Here is a 19,637-nt window from a genome sequence, read left to right on the forward strand (position 1 = left end):
AGAAGGAGAGAGAAGTAAACTGAGCATGCTCAAGCCCTAGCCCTGGAGGTTTAAGCTGAAAACAGTTAGTCTGATACAGAAGCCCATGAGTACACAATAGAAGGAAAGAAATGCTGTGTTTCTTTTGACAGAGGACTCAGAGCAGCATTACTTTGAGGGTTTACTGGTGTATTTATATAGACCTTTCTGATAAAGCTTACTTAATTTTAGCCTTTCCTTCTCCTTTAAGGAGCAGAGACAAATGGGGGAGAGGAGAAATATAGAAGGGGAGAGAAGAGTGAGGATGGGGGAGAGTAAGGCCAAACAGTTGGGGGGAGAAAAGGAAAGGAGAGGGGATAAGAGACAGAAGGAGAGAAGGGAAAGGGGGTTAGAGAGTAGAGAGACAAATGGGGGAGAGGAGAAATATAGAAGGGGAGAGAAGAGGGAGGATGGGGCAGAGTAAGGCCAAAAAGTTTGGGGAGAAAAGGAAAGGAGAGGGATTGAGAGACAGAAGGAGAGAAGGGAAAGGGGGTTAGGGAGTAGAGAGACAAATGGGGGAGAGGAGAAATATAGAAGGGGAGAGAAGAGGGATGATGGGGCAGAGTAAGGCCAAAAAGTTTGGGGAGAAAAGTAAAGGAGAGGGGATGAGAGACAGAAGGAGAGAAGGGAAAGGGGGTTAGGGAGTAGAGAGACAAATGGGGGAGAGGAGAAATATAGAAGGGGAGAGAAGAGGGGAGGATGGGGGAGAGTAAGGCCAAACAGTTGGGGGAGAATAGAAAGGGGAAGAAGAGGGGATGAGAGACAGAAGGAGAGAAGGGAAAGGGGATTTGGGAGTAAAGAGACAAATGGGGGAGAGGAGAAATATAGAAGGGGAGAGAAGAGGGAGGATGGGGGAGAGTAAGGCCAAACAGTTGGGGGAGGAAAGGAAAGGAGAGGGGATGAGAGACAGAAGGAGAGAAGGGAAAGGGGGTTAGGGAGTAGAGAGACAAATGGGGGAGAGGAGAAATATAGAAGGGGAGAGAAGAGGGGAGGATGGGGGAGAGTAAGGCCAAACAGTTGGAGGAGAAAAGGAAAGGAGAGGGGATGAGAGACAGAAGGAGAGAAGGGAAAGGGGATTTGGGAGTAGAGAGACAATGGGGAGGAGAAATATAGAAAAGAGAAATTAAAATCTCTAGTAATTGCAGGTCACATTGTCTTCCTTGCGCATATTCCTTATTACACAGTTTATCAATAAAATGAGAAGATATTAATATCCCTCGCTCTCCCCAGTTTGCTGAGTTTTTGATCGCTCATGAAGATTCCTTACAATTAAGCTCTCAAGTCTCCCAAACTAACGAGCCCCACTAATTAGGAGCCAGATTTAATTCAAACCCAGCAAGAAGCATTAATGTGCCAGAAAGGTAATTGGCCTTCAGCAGACATATGGAAACAACACATTCATTTAATAGCAGTCACGTGCTCTAGCCTGGGAAAATGCAGTTGGCATCTGTTTTAATAGAACGGGCAACCTTTGGCACCGTGGGTGTTGATGTGCCACCCAGTGAGGGTTGTTGTTCAAGTTGTCAGATGCCCATGGTTTAGAATGTAGAGGATGACGGTTTCTCTAAACATCTAGTAGATACAACCCAACATGTGAAGCCCATGGTACAGTCCAAGTTCTCCAGAAACCAATTAAACATCCGTCCAACCTACTGTCCAGCTCTATTGCCCCTAAAGTCTCACTGGACCAAGTATGGTCCTAGAGTCCATTGCATAGGCCAAGTATTCCATGCACCCCAATACTGTCCTAACATCCACCCACTTTAGAGCCCTACTACTATATATCTAGAGCTAATTGCAGGGGTCCTCAACCTTTTTTACCCATGAGCCACATTCAAATGTAAAAAAAGTTGGAGAGCAACTCAAGCATGAAGAAAGTCCATGTGGGTGACAAATCAGGGGGTTTTGGTAGCCCCTATGTGGACTAGCAGCCTACAGGAGGCTCCACTTGAGAGAACACAACAAAAACTTGCATCCAAACCTGAAATTATAAAATAAGCATCTGCTCTGAGGTCACTGGGAGCAACATCCAAGGGTTTGGTGAGCAAATTTATGCTTAAACCGATTTAACTATGTAACTATGTATATATATGGGTAAATATAATTTATGTGAAAGTAGGGAGGGGTGTGTGTATGGATGCTGGGTTTTCATTTGGAGGGGTTGAACTTGATGGACTTTGTCTTTTTCAACCCGATTTAACTATGTAACTATGCTTACGAGCCACTGGTTGGGGATCACTGGCCTAATGGATCATCTTATCCCTGTTTAATGATCACCCAAATGTCTCTAGAATCCAAGCACTGCCCTAGTATCCTACATATGTTTATTTTTAAAACCCAGTTGGGGCACATTAGGGCCTGGGCCCACTGGGAGATCTTCCGGCAACCTGGCAGGTTGGTTTGACCCTACTAAAACCACAGCAAGCTTTCATCCCAGCCCTGCACTCTGGTTACACCCAACCATATCTCAACCACACCCAACCATAACTCAACCACAGTCAATCATATCTCCACTGACTCCCATTGACCAAGATTAACTATCAGAACCAGCACATTGGGATTATTAGGATCCATCTCCCAAATCTTTTTGAGCAGCTGGGCAGGGAATTAGTCAGCACAGATCCAACCCTAGTACCAGTGAGTGATAATATAAGAACCAAAGGCTTCCCATTGGGCTTGTGCACTGTTTGGATGGAATAAAGTGACTGTGGGTTCTGCTAATGCTCCCCAGGAGTTGCTATGGTTGGCTGGGTCACATCCATCTGTAGGTTCACTGCTGTTGAGGAGCATTGAAAGCCAATAGGGACTTGGTTTGATGGGCATGTGGACCTGGTTGGTGAAGGAATCAATGGGGGGCATTAGATATAAGTCGGGGAGGTGGAAGGGAACCATTTGGCGAGGAGCATCTCCCACCAAAGCGCCTAGTATTGTAGTATTAGTACCAATATTAGTATCAGTCACTTGGAAGATACATAAAGTGGAAAACACTCACTATAGTCCCCCCCAAAGACTTGCATGGGGGGGGGGTCTAGAAGATAAAAACCATTCAGTTGCCCTTTGACATGGTTCTATTAATTATTTAAACAAACCAGAATCCTCTAGTAATTTATTGCCCCCATCAGATCTCCAGACAAAAACATTCCTGGGGGAGGGGCATTGCAGAGACATCAATAAGTCTGAGTGAGCATTATACAGGGTTTATACAGGGTGCAGGAGCTACAGTGTTTGCACAGAGTATATATATATATATATATATATATATATATATATATATATATATATATATATATATATATATATATATATCAGATACTACTTGTATATGCAAACAACATGCTCGTTATTCTGTGTATTGTGGCCCCTATAATCAAGGGGTTAATATATTAATCTCATGGCAGCCGTCTTTATTAAAGGGGCTTTTCACCTTCACCTTTTAGTACAGTGTAGAGAGGGATATTCTAAGATAATTTGCAATTGGTCTTCATTTTTTATTATTTGTGGTTTTTGAGTTCGTTTTTTTTTTTTATTCAGCAGCTCTCCAGTTTGTAATTACAGCATCTGGTTGCTGGGGTACAAATTCCCCTAGCAACCATGCATTTATTTGAATAAGAGGCTGGAATATGAATAGGAGAGGGACTGAATAGAAAGATGAGGAATAAAAAGTAGCAATAACAATATATTTATAGCCTTACAGAGGATTTGTTTTTTTAGATGATGGGGTCAGTGACCCCCCCCCCCACACATTTGAAAGCTGGAAAGAGTCAGACGAAGGAGGGAAATAATTCAAAAACTATAAAAAAAAATTAGACAATAAAGGCCAATTAGAATGGGCCATTCTACAACATACTAAAAGTTAACTTAAAGGTGAACTGCCCCTTTAAGGAACTTGATGGGCCCTCATTAAGGTGATATATTTGTATCACAGTAGGGAAAAGATATTTGGGGAGCAGTGAAAAAAAAGTCATTGGCAGTCTAACAGAATATAAAGACCCTCTGCTGGTCATCTTCCTGCCTGTCTGTCAGGCCACTGCCTGGTTGCTAGGGCAAGTGGGACCCTAGCAACCAAATGAATCCCCAACTGGAGAGGTGCCAAGCAAAAAGCAAGAAAATAAACCTACAATAATGCGGCGACTTTATAAAGACAAGTGACAGTGGAAGACAGAGAGTTGCTGTACCGTGTTAGCCAGTAATAATGTTACAGGGCAACCCTTTAGAAATAAAAAAATAACAAAAGTGGTATAAAGGTGATCCCTTTATTGGCTAACTAATATAATCATAACTAATTTAATCAGAACTAATATAATCAGAACTAATATAATCATAACTGATATAATCAGAACTAATATAATCAGAACTAATATAATCAGAACTAATATAATCATAACTAATATAATCAGAACTAATATAATCATAACTAATATAATCAGAACTAATATAATCATAACTAATATAATCAGAGCAAGCTTTCTGAACATTGTAGTTCCTTTTTCAAGCGGATTAAACTGAAGCTGTGTGTTCTCTGGTATATAAATATATATATATATATATACAACATTCAGCTTATAGGTCACATGACAGGAATATCAATGTGTGTGTGAGGTGTAAAGTCATTACGAGGGGATCTGTAAGAGACAAGCAGATAAGGTACAAGATAATGTGGGTCAAAGAGGCTGAGTATAAATTAGGGCTGAATTATGTGAGTGTAGAATGAAAGGAATTCCATATGATCTTAGTCCAGATCCAGACATGTTACTATTTGTGACCTGGTTCAGTCCTTTCTTAGTCCACATAATTAGCCAGAAATCTAAGGCCCACGTTTAGTCCATTTTTCAGAGAATTTCCATTAATTTATATTCCCGCACTTTTCTTTCATTATCTGTTTTAAAATTGCCCTTAAGAACAAAAAATTCTTAAATCCTTTATCGAGTGATAAGGCTATTGCAATGATTTATTATTGTTGTGTCCAGTTTTTTATTGGTTAGTAATAGTGAATGGGTGGTGAATATTTCTCTGTCTCAGACTTTGCCCAGTCTCTCCTATATATATAGTCCCCCTGTTATACATTTAGTGCATTGTATTAAGTACACCACATTGTATTAAGTACACCACATTGTATAAAATACACCACATTGTATTAATTACACACATTGTATTAAGTACACCACATTGTATTAAATACACCACATGTGTATTAAATACACCACATGGTATTAAATACACCCACATTGTATTAAATACACACATTGTATTAAGTACACCACATTGTATTAAAGTACACCACAATTGTATTAAATATACCACATTGTATTAAGTACACCACATTGTATTAAATACACCACATTGTATTAAGTACACCACATTGTATTAAATACACCACATTGTATAAAATACACCACATTGTATTAAGTACACCACATTGTATTAAATATACCACATTGTATTAAGTACACCACATAGTATTAAATACACCACATTGTATTAAATATACCACATTGTATTAAGTACACCACATAGTATTAAATACACCACATTGTATTAAATACCACCACATTGTATAGTGTACACACATTGTATTAAAGTTACACCACATATGTAAATTTGTATTAAGTATTGTACACCACATTGTATTAAATATACCACATTGTATTAAGTACACCACATTGTATTCATAAACACATTGTTATGTAAATACACACATTGTATTAAGTACACCACATTGTAATTAAATACACACATTGTATATACCCACATTGTATTAAAATACATTGATTAATACACCACATTGTATTAAGTACACCACATTGTTATTTAAATACACCACATTGCATTAATACACATTGTATTAAATACACCACATTGTACTACATTGTATTAAGTTGTATTAAGTAACACAATTGTATTAAATATACCACATTGTATTAAGTACACCACATTGAATTAAATAACCACATTGTATTAAAAACCACATTGTATTAAATACACCAAATTTATAAGTACAACACATTGTATTAAATACACCACATTGTATTAAGTACACCACATATTAATACAAACACTATTGTATTAAATACACCATTGTATTAAGTACAACCACATTGTATTAAGTACACCACATTGTATTAAATACACCACATTGTATTAAATACCCCACATTTATTAAGTACACGACACATAGTATGTAAATAAACACATGATTAAATACACACCACATTGTATTAAATTGTATTAACACCACATTGTATTAAATTGTATTAAATACACCACATTGTATTTAAGGTTACTTCCACATTGTTTAAATAGAGCACGCACCATTGTAATTAAATATGCCCACATTGTATTAAGTCCCAGCATTCTATTAAATACACCACATGTATTAAGTTACAGGTAGCATCCACATTGTATTTAATACAACCACATTGTAATTAAATATACCACATTGTAATTAAGACATTGGTATTAAATACAACCACATTGTATTAAAATACACCACATTGTTTAAGTAACAAACACCCATTGTTATTAAATACACCACATTGTATTTAAATATACCACATTGTATTAAGGTACCCCACATTTGTTTAACTAAGCGCACAATTGTATTAAATAAACCCACATTGTATTAAATACAACCACATTGATTAGTACACCACATTGTATTAAGTTTACACCACAGATTTGGTTATTAAATATACCACGATTGTATTAGAGTAACACCACATTGTTGTAAATACACCACATTGTAATTAAATAAACCACATTCCTATTAAAGTACACCACATTGTATTAGTACAGGGCGCTCTTGGTGTGGCGTTGGTCTGTGACGACAAGCTATTGTATTAATAGCACCACAGTTGTATTATAATATACCACTTGTATTAAGTAGCATCACATTGTATTGAAATGAACAACACGAGCAATTGTATTACATACCCACATTGGTATTAAGGTACCCCACATTGTATTAAGGGTACAGCCACATTGTATTAAATACGAGCCCACATTGTATTAATACAACCACATTGTAGTACACACATAGTATTAAATAAACCACAATTTGTATTAAATACACCACATTGTATAAGGTACATACCACATGTTGGTTAATTAAATACACTACATTGTATTAAAAAAGAACCATTGTAGTTAAATCCACCAGCATTGTTTATTAAGGTACAGGCCAATTGTATTTATACACCGACATTGGTATTAAATATACACCATTGTATTGAAGTAACACATCATTTCTAGTTAAATACAGCCACGATTGGTATTAAGTACACCACAGTGTGTATTAAGATACACCTCATTGTATGTAAATAATTTGATCCACATTGTAATTAAGGGTACTCAGACCACAAAGCTTGTATTAAATAAACCTACACATTGTATTAAAGGTACAACCACATTGTGATGTAAGTACCACAACCACAATTTGTATTAAATACACCACATTGTAGTAAATATCCAATTTGGTATTAAGTAAGCCCAATTGTATTAAATATCATCACACAGTTAGTAATTAAAATAAACCCACATTGTGTTAATACACCACGATTAGGTATTAGGTACACCACATTGTATTAAGTCACGCACATTGTTTAAAATATACCCTACATTGTATTAAGTACAGCCAAAATTGTATTAACTACAGCCACAGTTGTGTATTAAATAACCCATTCTATTTAAATACACCAACATTGTATTGTATACCACATGTTCATTAAATACAGCCTACATTGTATTAATATAGCCGAACATTGTAATTAAAGTAAATCACATTGCTATTAAATTACACAACACATTGCTTATTAAAGTACACACATTGTTAAGTAAACCCCATTGTATTAGTACACACATTGTAGTTAAATACACCACATTGTGAGTTCATAGTTAGCAGATCACGAGTTGTATTATAATTACAGGCCACATTGTATTAAGTACAAGGCCACATTTGTAAATTAAAATACACCACCATTGTATTAAATTATACCACAGTTTATTAAGTACACCATCATTTGGTGATTAAGATACACCACATTGTATTAAGTACACATGTATTAAATACACCAATTGTATTAGAGTAGAACACATTGTATTAATAGCATGCCACATTGTATTAAATAGTACACGTATTAGAGTACAGGTACGACATGGTAATTATACACCCATTTGTATTAAGTACAACCAACGATTGTATTAAGTACATCACCACATTGTATTAGTCACCACATTTGTATTAAATAAACCCATTGTATTAACTAACACCACGATTGTAATTAAGTAGCACCAAGGTATTAAAGTGACACCGACAGGTTGTAGTTAAGTTACACGCACATTGTATAAGTAACACCAGCATTGTATATTAATCACCACATTGTACATTAAGATACACACATTGTAGTTAAAGTACATCCACACATAGTATTAAATAAACCACATTGTATTAAATACACCACATTGTATTAAGTAACACCACATTGTATTAAATACACCACATTGTATTAAAAAAAAAACACATTGTATTAATACAGTCACATTGTATTAAGTACACCACATTGTATTAAATATAACCACATTGTATTAAATATACCACATTGTTACAACCACATTCTATTAAATACAACCACATTGGTATTAAGTACACCACATTGTATTAAATACAAACATGGCGCACATTGTATAAAATTAAATATTAGTACACCAGTTGTATTAAGTACACATTGTATTAAATTAAACCACATTGTATTAAATACACCACATTGTATTAAGTAGCACACATTGTATTAATACACCACAGGTTGTATTACCACATTGTAATTAAGTACAGCCACATTGTATTAAATACACCCAACAATTGTATTAATACCACATGTGTATTAAATTACACGCACATTGTATTAAGTACACCCCATTGTATTAGTACACCACATTGTATTAAATAATAGACCACATTGTATTAAGTACAGCACCACATTGTATTAAATACACCACATTGTATTAAATAAACCCATTTTATTAAATACACCACATTGTATTAATACACCACATTGTATAAATACACCAACATTAGGTATTAAATATAGCCACATTGTATTAAGTACATCACATTGTATTAAATACACCACATGTGTATTCAAGTACATTATGACCACATTTGTATTAAGGTACTACCCCATTGTTAAAGTACACCACATTGTATTAAAATATTACACCACGCACATTGTATTAAGTACACCACATTAGTATTGAATACCACCACATTGGTATTAAGTACAAAGCCCATTGTATTAAATACACCACATTGTATTAAATATACCACATTGTATTAAAGTACACCACATTGTATTAAAACGCACCACATGTGTATAAGTACACACATTGTATTAAATTACACGCACTATGATTTGTATTTTAAGTAACACCACATTGTATTAAATACACCCATCATTGTATTATGATACCACCATTGTATTTAAGGTACACCACATTGTTATTAATACACCACATTGTATTAAGTACACCAGACATTGTATAGTACCCACATTGTAATTAAGTACACCACATTGTATTCAATAAACCACATTGTATTAAATACACCACAAATATGTATTTAGTACACCCTTGTATTTAAATACGTTGTACACTCATTGTTATTAAGTCACCACATGTATTAAGTACACCCACACTTGTATTAATACACCACATTGTATTTAAATACACACATGTGTATTAAGTACACCACATGTAGTTGTAAAAGTAAATCAAGTGTGTATTAAATACAATACACGGTTGTATTAAGTACACCACATTTGTATTAAATTACACAATTGGTAGTTTAACAAAAAACTCATTGTATTAAAAACACCACAATTGTATTATAGTACATCAGCATTGTAGTTAAATAACACCACTTATTGTATGTAAATATGACCCATTGTATTAAGTACAGCACATTCTATTAAATACACCACATTGTATTAAGTACATACGATTGTATTAAGTACCACCACATTGTATATTAAATATCCCACATTGTATTAAGTACACCACATTGTAATTCACTAACCACATTGTATTAATACAACCACTTGTATTAAGTACATTCACATTGTATTTATAATACACCAACATTGTAATTAAATATTTGTATTAGTACAGCCACATTTGTATTAAATTATCATCAATCATTGTATTAATAGAACCACATTCTATTAAATACAACCACATTTGTATTAAGTACACCACATTGTGGAATTTGTATTATTAAACCACATTGCTGATTAAATACACCACATTGTATTAAGTACACCACATTGTATTAAATACACCACATTGTATTAAGTACAAATAACATTGTATTAAATACACCACATTGGTATTAAATATTTACCAACATTTGTATTAAGTAATCAACTATTGTTTTAAATTACACCACATTGTATTAAATAAACACATTCTATTAAAGTACACCACATGTGTATTAAGTACACCCACATTGTATAAATACACCACATTGTATTAAGTATTATACACCACATTGTATTAAGTATTTGTATTAAATACCCCCATTGTATTAAGTACACACATTGTATTAAGTACACCACATTGTATTCAGTACATTGACCACATTGTATTAAATACACCACATTGTATTCAAGTACACATTGTATTAAATACACCACATTGTATTAAGTACACCACATTGTATTAAAATACACCACATTGTATTAAATATAACCACATTGTATTAAGTACACACATTGTATTAAATACACCCACATTGTATTAAGTACACCAATTGTATTAAGTACACCACATTGTATTAAGTACACCACATTGTATTAAATATTAAACACCACATTGTATTAAGTACACCACATTGTATTAAATATAAACACCACATTGTATTAAGTACACCACATTGTATTAAGTTACACCACATTGTATTAAATACACCACATTGTATTAAGTACACCACATTGTATTAAGTACACCACATTGTATTAAATACACCACATTGTATTAAATACACCACATTGTATTAAATACACCACATTGGAAGTAGAACAGTTGTAGTGACCATGGATGTTGTTTTCCTCTAATGTGTCTGGAATTGGTATTTTGTCTGAAGTCGGGATGTGTCGGCAGGTTTTACATTGTTTTTTGCCACAGGGATATGTTCCATTTTTGGTGGGGTTGCAATAAGGTATTTGTTGTGATTAGTGATTAATAACAAGAAGTGCCTTATTACCAGAGAACACACAGCTTCAGTGTAATCAGCTTCAAAAAGGAACTACAATGTTCTGAAAGCTTGTTCTGATTATATTAGTTCTGATTATATTAGTTCTGATTATATTAGTTCTGATTATATTAGTTCTGATTATATTAGTTCTGATTATATTAGTTCTGATTATATTAGTTCTGATTAGTTATTTTTTTTATTTCAAAAGGGTTTCCCTGTAACATGGAAGAGAGAGAGAAACAGATCAAGGCAACTAACGAGGATTCACATTATTACCCAGCATTCCCTCTGCCCAACCCAATTAGCCATAAATCCCTACAATGGAATGAGGAGCAGCAGAGCGAGACACAGAGCTGAGACATTGTATAGATTCCCGGGATACAGTCACTGATACACTGTATATACTGTATATACTGTATAAAGACAGAATGATCGGGACTTGGGGGTTTCCAGATAACAGATTTTGCCTTAATTTGGATCTTCATACCTTAAGTCTACTAGAAAATCATATAAACATGAAATAAAGCCAATAGGCTGGTTTTGCTTCCAATTAGGATTAATTATATCTTAGTTGGGATCAAGTACAAGCGACTGTTTTATTATTACACAGAAAAAGGAAATCATTTTAAAAGTCTGGATTATTTGATTATAATGGGAGACAGACTTTCTATGATTTAGAACTTTCTGGATAACAAGTTTCCGGATAACGGATCCAATACCTAATTTGCCATTTCATTTGGACTCGGACAGAAGGAGCCCAGAATTCAGCTGTAATTAACTCGTTTCTTTTGATATTAAATGTAATAGAAAATCCCGACCCAAACCCGAGGGTACTGGTTCCTCAAGTATAAAGGATGGGGCCGACGTGCGGGAAATGGAAGTTATTGATCCTGGTGCTGAATCATGTTCTACTTATAGGATTTCTCTTGTTACTGCAGATACAGTATGTGGAGGGGAGGAAGAAGATACAATCCTGGATTTCTGTACAGTATCGATGTAATTCTGGGGATCCCTGGGACCCCCGATCTCTCAACTGACCCAATAGCCATAGTATCTGCTCATGCAGCTGTAACACTGTCCAGCAAAGTGGGTGCAGCGCTCTGGTATGTGTCAGACACACACAGTACAATTTGGTTTCATACAGAGACACAACAGACCATTAAACCTTCCATTAAACCTTCGATGTAACACAAGGTTACAGGTATAACATTGATTCAGTGTAATCCAAGTACCGGGACCTATTGGACCTTTGTGGGAGGAAAAGGGTAAAAGGTTTGGGGAATGCATTTGTCTTCCCATAACCAGTGAGACTTATATATATACTGTATATAAACAACCAGTGAGACATATATATATATATATACTGTATATAAACAACCAGTGAGACATATATATATATATATATATACTGTATATAAACAACCAGTGAGACATATATATATATATATATATATATATAGTGAATAAAGTACCCCCTCTTGTAAAATATAGGGATATTATAAGTTACCGAGGAGTTTCATGACCATATAAAAGTACGAGGCCGAAGGCCGAGTGTTTTTATACAGGTCATGGAACTCCGAGGTAATTTCTAATATCCTCATATTTTACAACTGGGGGTACTTTATTAATTATAATACACAAATTTCAGTGAGTCATGTGACAGAAATGACATCACTACTCACCGTTTATAACTGATGACATCAGAACTCACCGTTTATAAGGATATAATTTACAAGATATTCATGGCTTTTGTGTATTATATACTGTATATACACACACTGATTGACTGTGTGAGGCTGAATCCAAATGAGACCAGTCTGTACCTTCTGCTGCTCCCACTCCCTAAATCTTATCTGTGCTTCACATTCCAGCACCATCTTCTGATCCCCGGGCACAGGGGGGCACAGGGAGACACTGGGGGGATACTCGGAGACACTGGGGGCACAGGGAGACACTGGGGGACACTTGGAGACACAGGGAGTTACAAGGGGCACAGGGAGATAGTGGGAGACACAGGAAGATTCTGGGGGGCACAGGGAGATACTAGGGAGCAAGGAAGATATTGGCAGACACAGGGAGATACAGAGAAAAAGGAGCTAAATACAGACACTGAACTAATACTGTTCCTCTAGGACCCCCAGTCTGGGCCAACGAGGCACCTCAGGAAGCAAAGCAGGTCATCGGGGGCTGCAAAATACATTCCTGGTGGTACCCCATTTAGAGACAAAATGTACAGAAATTCAGCATCACCTCCCCTCCCCCCGTGCAATAAAGGTAATCACTGGGGGGGCAGCATTGCAGGAGCCGCCTGTATCTCCAGTGACAAGTACTGGCAGTGTCTGTTTAGGACCCACGTGCCCCCAATCTAATGGGCAGAGAGGGCAGCAGTGCCCCCCGTTGTTCCCCCAGTGACTGCTACACTATGGCACCCAGCACCCTCCATAAATAGCAACTTTATGCTCATTACAACCCCATGTGCCTTCATTATAAGCCTTCATTTATATAGCGCCAACATATTCCGCAGCACTGTACAAACATCATTCACTACAGCCCAATGTTCATCCCCCTTAACACCAATTACTGATCCGAGCACTTGTTTAACTGGATAAACCTGTTCCCTTTAAATCTGGGGGGAATTAACTCTTATAAAGGCAACAGAAATTACAGAAATAGAATATTCCCATAGACTAAATAAGATGAATTGCTGTGTGAGTCTTTGTTATAATGATCAGATCAATGAGTAATTGCCTTCTAGTCCTGGCACAGCATTTATTCACATGTAACGGATCAGCACCGAGCTGCACCCACATCCCACGCTCCCCAAACTCTATAACTCGTCTTCATGTGTCATTATAAACCATTCCTGCAATATTCCTCTTCATTAACTCCTTCCCAAGGACCAGGCTTCATGTACCTGCAAAACATTCCTCTCTCCTGCCTCTTTATCCATCTAAAGGAATCAGTATGGCAACTCCAACTTACACAGAAGGAATGTTCTGGGCACCAAGTTCTGTGCTTATAGTGTCATCTTAGGGGGAGATTTGGGGTGAGTGCTTATTTGTGCCCTGGGTACCCCTGGAACTATAGCAGGGTGACACCCCAATGTTTCTATATATCTGTAACCTTGTTATGAGCTAAGGGGGCCCAGTCTGAAGGTCAGTTAGGGGGAGATTTGGGGTGAGTGATTATTTGTACCCTGGGTACCCCTGGAACTATAGCAGGGTGACACCCCAATGTTTCTATATATCTGTAACCTTGTTATGAGCTAAGGGGGCCCAGTCTGAAGGTCAGTTAGGGGGAGATTTGGGGTGAGTGCTTATTTGTGCTCTGGGTACCCCTGGAACTATAGCAGGGAGACACCCCAATGTTTCTATATATCTGTAACCTTGTTATGAGATAAGGGGGCCCAGTCTGAAGGTCAGTTGGGGGAGATTTGGGTGAGTGTTTATTTGTACCCTGGGTACCCCTGGAACTATAGCAGGGTGACACCCCAATGTTTCTATATATCTGTAACCTTGTTATGAGCTAAGGGGGCCCAGTCTGAAGGTCAGTTAGTGGGATATTTGGGGTGAGTGCTTATTTGTACCCTGGGTACCCCTGGAACTATAGCAGGGTGACACCCCAATGTTTCTATATATCTGTAACCTTGTTATGAGCTAAGGGGGCCCAGTCTGAAGGTCAGTTAGGGGGAGATTTGGGGTGAATGTTTATTTGTACCCTGGGTACCCCTGGAACTATAGCAGGGTGACACCCCAATGTTTCTATATATCTGTAACCTTGTTATGAGCTAAGGGGGTCCAGTCTGAAGGCCAGTTAGGGGGAGATTTGGGGTGAGTGTTTATTGGTACCATGGGTACCCCTGGAACTATAGCAGGGTGACACCCCAATGTTTCTATATATCTGTAACCTTGTTATGAGCTAAGGGGGCCCAGTCTGAAGGTCAGTTAGGGGGAGATTTGGGGTGAGTGTTTATTTGTACCCTGGGTACCCCTGGAACTATAGCAGGGTGACACCCCAATGTTTCTATATATCTGTAACCTTGTTATGAGCTAAGGGGGCCCAGTCTGAAGGTCAGTTAGGGGGAGATTTGGGGTGAGTGCTTATTTGTACCCTGGGTACCCCTGGAACTATAGCAGGGTGACACCCCAATGTTTCTATATATCTGTAACCTTGTTGTGAGCTAAGGGGACCCAGTCTGAAGGTCAGTTAGGGGGAGATTTGGGGTGAGTGCTTATTTGTACCCTGGGTACCCCTGGAACTATAGCAGGGTGACACCCCAATGTTTTTATATATCTGTAACCTCGTTCTGAGCCCAGTCTGAAGGTCAGTTAGGGGGAGATGTGGGGTGAGTGCTTATGGCCCCCCAGCTCCTTTCTTCTCCCTCTCCATCTCTATTCTTCTTCATGTATCATTGCTCCCTTATTCCAGAGTCTTATTGGGGTGTCTATGCCCAGAAGAGCACCCCCCGCCGCTGTGATGAGACAGGAGCACCCTAAAGTAATAATGTACAGAAGACATGGCTCCATTGGTGGCAGCCGGCATTCTCCCATCTGTAGATATCAGGGTTTCAGATTGAAGCCATAAGTGGTTATTATGAAAGAACAAAGATTACAGAACATGACACTAGTACAGAATTGCTGTGTTGCAGAAGAAGCTCAAGGTTAAAGGCCATTCTGTTATTAGAATGTAGAATGTTTGCACAGAACAAGGAAAACATCTGTTGTCTCATGTCACAAGTATTGATAGTGCAAGGTCAAGAAAGACACATATAGTTTCAGAAACGACAGCACAGATACTATTCTGGACACTGAGCTGACACACTAGTTGCACCTTATTTGGCTTTTGTACTGAGACTGTGAGTCCCTAAGATGGAAATAGTGACACAGTTATGCGAAAACAAGAATGATGATTGGATGCCTCTGGATCAGCCCCATGGAAGAAGAAATGGTTAAATAGTCATCTGTTGTATTGCTAATTGTTCCCTCCACATCTTCAACAGCTTTCAGGACGTATGAGCTATTATTTAATACTCTCTATTATATTACTCTGTATTAATGTATATCTCAAATAAAGCTGTCTGGTTATTATCCTGAGTCAATCTGATTGGTTCAAGTCAGGCCCAGCGGGAATTTCAGGGCCAGGCTCAATTTGAGTAAATATTTATTTAAATCCAAGAGGGACTTACTCATTGTGGGTGAGAATCATATATCCCTAGTGGAGAATCATATCGATAGACAATCGACAATATATACAAGAATATATTCTATATATATTATATTGTCCGTAAATTTGAATACGACATTTCTCGTACGACACCCTCTTCCCGAGAGTCTGGCCACCGGGGGGCACTGTTTCATTGCAAATAAGCAGACAAGTTAGAGCAATCATGGCTGCTACATCCGATAAAATATTGCAACACTGCTATTTGGTTACTAGGGCTTAATAACCCTGGCAACAGGCAGCAGTGTGGAAGGGTGCACATCTCTGCGCTGCGGCCTTTATCAGCACTATGCGATTAAACAAGAAAAAGTGAGAGTGGAAGAAAATGAATAACCCTAGAAAATAACAATAAAACTGGATTCCAGGGTATGTTCAGCTATGGGATGTAAACAGACAATATATTGTTCAAAGTCCATTTAAGTGGCTTAGAATAGGCCCATCTGTAACAAACTACAACGTTTTTTTTCTCCAACCTGTCCCAGCTAAAAGTATCCAGCAGAGTCCTAACCACTAAAGCTTGCAATCTAAACCAGCGAACCCCTGTGACCGGCCCTGGCTGAGCTGCAGCTCTGAGATAAAATATAACTGCATTATAATGATTTTCTTTTATAACAGACCGAATACACCACTGGCCATTAATAATAATCAGTGACTGATACACAGAATAAAACAGAACCTGATCTGCTAGAACTCTAGTTCCATACGACTCCTGTACTTGGATGTTTATACCGTAGCCCTAAGCAGAAAGCCACATTAAACCACTAATTTCAGGCTTTAGTTGCTTTAGTTGGATTTTTAAAATGTTTATCAGATGCCTTAAGTTTCCCTTTGATTTCCCTTTTAGCATTGTCGGAGACAATTTGCAATTGGTCTTTATTTCTTCCATTTTTTACTGCTGATTTAGCTTTTCGTTCCAGTTTGGAATTCCAGCAGCTATCTGGTTGCTAGGGTCCTACTTACCTTAGCAACCAGGCAGAGATGTGAATGAGAGGCTGGAAGATGATGAGGAGAGGGCTGGATAGCAAGATAAGGAATACAAATTAACAATAACCATAACGATGTAGCCTCATAAAGCCGTTGCCAGGGTCAGTGACCCCTACTGGAAAGCTGGAATGATGTAGAAGAGGAAGGCAAGACATTTATAAACGAAAGCAGGACAAATCTGGGTAAAAGTCTGAGGGGGAACATCTGAACCCCAAAAAATAGGCCCCTTTGCTCAGTGTATAAAGCAGAGATATGACAGTTGCTCAATATATTCTGTGTTTTCCCTTTTCGCCACTGATCCCTACAACGTCCCATTAAATGAGCTCTTCCTCCTGGGAAACCAAATGGGGCGGGTTGTGGTTAATCCAAGAAATGCAGAATTCCCGAAATTGGTAATTGAATCCGCTAAAAGCATTGATTTGTGCGTCATAATCCGCCCCCCAACCCCAGCCTTTGCTACGTTCTGCGGAATTGATCCGGCGGAGACGCATTAGTCGCTGCTTTTAATGGAACTAAGAAAGAAAAAAAATAATCATCAATAAAAGAATTTTCCATAGAAAAACAGAAAATTCCCCGGAAGATCCATCTGAGGGCCGGATAGAGCGTAGGGTTTCCATTACCATCCCGAATATTCCAATATGAATTATTAATAAGTGCCAATAAATACAGATAATCCTATATATTAACACTGTTGTGTCCAGAAATAAACAAATACAGGGGATGAAACGCCCCCCCCCCCCCGAGGGCCAATGCCCTTAACCCTTTCATTACACTTCTACTCCAATTAGAAATGTGATTAATTCATTAGCAAATCTCTAAAGAGGAAGTTAAGGAGAAGAGGAAGTGGCTTGTGCAAAGAACAGTGTGATATATCGTGAATAAAGTGATATAATGTACAAGATATTCATGGCTTTTGTGTATTATATATTTATATCAATGTAATTTCCCCTTTCCATGGGTTTAGAACCCCTACATTTCATATTAAAAATCCTAAAGGAGGAATGTAAAGGGCAACTGTTACAAAACACCTTAACTAAATCAGTGAGAGAATTCTTTGAATAAAGGAAACACTTATGCTTGCATTACTCTTTCCCTTATACACTCTGACTGTATACATTGAACATACTCATCATTGCAATTTCTCACTAATTATGTTCCATTAACCAGTGATGCTGATTATAGAGAGTCTGGTTTATTTTACTCAAACATATTTCCATTGTGGACTGTGACCTGAACTGGACTGTGCCCTGGGTACCCCTGGAACTATAGCAGGGTGACACCCCAATGTTTCTATATATCTGTAACCTTGTTATGAGCTAAGGGGGCCCAGTCTGAAGGTCAGTTAGGGGGAGATTTGGGGTGAGTGTTTATTTGTACCCTGGGTACCCCTGGAACTATAGCAGGGTGACACCCCAATGTTTCTATATATCTGTAACCTTGTTATGAGCTAAGGGGGCCCAGTCTGAAGGTCAGTTAGGGGGAAATCTGGGGTGAGTGATTATTTGTACCCTGGGTACCCCTGGAACTATAGCAGGGTGACACCCCAATGTTTCTATATATCTGTAACCTTGTTATGAGCTAAGGGGGCCCAGTCTGAAGGTCAGTTAGGGGGAGATTTGGGGTGAGTGTTTATTTGTACCCTGGGTACCCCTGGAACTATAGCAGGGTGACACCCCAATGTTTCTATATATCTGTAACCTTGTTATGAGCTAAGGGGGTCCAGTCTGAAGGTCAGTTAGGGGGAGATTTGGGGTGAGTGATTATTTGTACCCTGGGTACCCCTGGAACTATAGCAGGGTGACACCCCAATGTTTCTATATATCTGTAACCTTGTTATGAGCTAAGGAGGCCCAGTCTGAAGATCAGTTAGGGGGAGATTTGGGGTGAGTGTTTATTTGTACCCTGGGTACCCCTAGAACTATAGCAGGGTGACACCCCAATGTTTCTATATATCTGTAACCTTGTTATGAGCTAAGGGGGCCCAGTCTGAAGGTCAGTTAGGGGGAGATTTGGGGTGAGTGTTTATTTGAGCCCTGTGTACCCCTGGAACTATAGCAGGGTGACACCCCAATGTTTCTATATATCTGTAACCTTGTTATGAGCTAAGGGGGCCCAGTCTGAAGGCCAGTTAGGGGGAGATTTGGGGTGAATGCTTATTTGTGGGTACCTAGCA

At 38.0% G+C, this 19,637-nt stretch overlaps 1 protein-coding gene across 9 annotated transcripts in view; it reads right to left on the reverse strand.

The window, feature by feature from the left end:
• The window catches only part of LOC108712537 (protein bicaudal D homolog 1), a 67,675-nt gene that overhangs the window by 36,464 nt on the left and 11,574 nt on the right, over nucleotides 1–19,637 (reverse strand). The gene's annotated exons all lie outside the window — the stretch shown is intronic.

Source organism: Xenopus laevis, chromosome 3S, assembly GCF_017654675.1.
Source record: "Xenopus laevis strain J_2021 chromosome 3S, Xenopus_laevis_v10.1, whole genome shotgun sequence".
Classification (NCBI taxonomy): domain Eukaryota; kingdom Metazoa; phylum Chordata; class Amphibia; order Anura; family Pipidae; genus Xenopus; species Xenopus laevis.